The following is a 2,263-nucleotide window of genomic DNA, read 5'->3' as shown; positions in this document are numbered from 1 at the left end:
TCATTTATCTATTCAAATCAGAACACTCATCAAAGGTACCTGACTTATAACATAGTACGCCAGATGCTCTTTCGTCTACACAAGACCCATCAGTAGCGCTCGAATCAAAACTTCTAGGAATTTAATAGTAAACAGCGACATTTTCTCCTCAAGAAAAGAAATACTTGTACTTTCAGAACAAACATCTGTGCTTTTCAAATAGACGTCTTTCGAATTCGTGTTCTTTCCTGCAAATTTCCTATATCACAATGCTTTTGTCATTTCGTCACAGTAAGAACTGATTGATCAATGAAGTCGTAAGTGCCGATTTACCTCGAGAGTGAAGGATTTCAAGAGTCTTTTAAACAACATTGATTGATAATGTCATGATTTTTAAAATTTGCTATTATATAAGAACCACCAGCGTTTTTTATAAAAAGGACTTACTACATCTATCCAAATATTTGACCAAACAAAAAGAGGCGGAAGGTACATAAGGGACAATTAAAATGCATATGAAGAAGGTAAACGAACAAAATCATATAATGAATTGAAAAGAAGATTTTGTACATTTGTCCTAGCTCTGATGCATTAACTCTTTTTTGTCATTCATAAGGTTCTATTGTTTGATTTTTTTCAATGGCAATTTTTAAACATAACTAAATCGGCAAATCGTTTGAACATAGGTTATGATGCATGTTGATTTACGTTGGAGGTATATTGTAACAGCCCTTATTATATACATCTCATTCTGCACTAAATATAGATATATCGAAAATTTTATCACGATATTGATGAAGCACATCATAAAAAAATGCATGAAATTACTTTTTAGCTCACCTGGCCTAAAAGGCCATGTGAGCTTTTCTCATCACTTGGCGTCCGTCGTCGTCGTCGTCGTCTGTCGTCGTTAACAATTTTTCAAACATCTTCTCCTCTGAAACTACTGAATGGATTTGAATGAAACTTAGCATGATTGTTCCTTAGATTATCCTGCACAAAGTGTGTGCTTCGATTTTTGATCCGTCAAAAACATGGCCGCCGTTACTTAAAATAGAACATAGGGGTCAAATGCAGTTTTTGGCTTATATCTCAAAAACGAAAGCATTTAGAGCAAATCTGACATGGGGTAAAAATGTTCATTAGGTCAAGATCTATCAGCCCTGAAATTTTCAGATGAATCAAACAAACCATTGTTGGGTTGCTGCCACTTAATTGGTAATTTTAAGGAAATTTTGCAGTTTTTGGTCATTATCTTGAATATTATTATAGATAAAGATAAACTGTAAACAGCAAAAATGATCAGCAAAGTAAGATCTACAAATAAGTTAATATGACCAAAATTGTCAATTGACCCCTTAAGGGGTTATTGTCCTTTAATGACAATTTTTCACATTTTGTTCATCACATTTGCTAACTTTAAAAAATCTTCTCCTCTGAAACTACTGAATGGATTTGGATGAAACTTAGCATGATTGTTCCTTAGATTATCCTGCACAAAGTGTGTGCTTCGATTTTTGATCCGTCAAAAAACATGGCCGCTGTTACTTAAAATAGAACATAGGGGTCAAATGCAGTTTTTGGCTTATATCTCAAAAACGAAAGCATTGAGAGCAAATCTGACATGGGGTAAAAATGTTCATTAGGTCAAGATCTATCAGCCCTGAAATTTTCAGATGAATCAAACAAACCATTGTTGGGTTGCTGCCACTTAATTGGTAATTTTAAGGAAATTTTGCAGTTTTTGGTCATTATCTTGAATATTATTATAGATAAAGATAAACTGTAAACAGCAAAAATGATCAGCAAAGTAAGATCTACAAATAAGTTAATATGACCAAAATTGTCAATTGACCCCTTAAGGGGTTATTGTCCTTTAATGACAATTTTTCACAATTTGTTCAACATATTTGCTAACTTTAAAAAATCTTCTCCTCTAAAACTACTAAACCAAATTCAACCAAACTTCAACTGAATAATCAGTAGGGTGTATAAAATAAAGTTTGTGCTTTATTTTTTATTTCGTCAAAAAACATGGCCGTCATGGCTAAAAATAGAACACAGGGTAAAATGCAGTTTTTGGCTTATATCTCAAAAACTCCAGCATTTAGAGCAAATAAGACAAGAAGTTAAAGTATTTATTAGGTCAAGGTCTACCTGTCCTTAAATTTTCAGCCGAATTGGGTAACTGGTTTTTCAGGTATAATGCCCCTGAATTGATGATTTTAAAGAAATTTTGCAGTTTTTGGTTATTATCTTGAATATTATTATAGATACCGATAAA

Source organism: Mytilus galloprovincialis, chromosome 1 (genome assembly GCF_965363235.1).
Source record: "Mytilus galloprovincialis chromosome 1, xbMytGall1.hap1.1, whole genome shotgun sequence".
Classification (NCBI taxonomy): Eukaryota; Metazoa; Mollusca; class Bivalvia; order Mytilida; family Mytilidae; genus Mytilus; species Mytilus galloprovincialis.
This window is presented reverse-complemented; position numbering follows the sequence as displayed.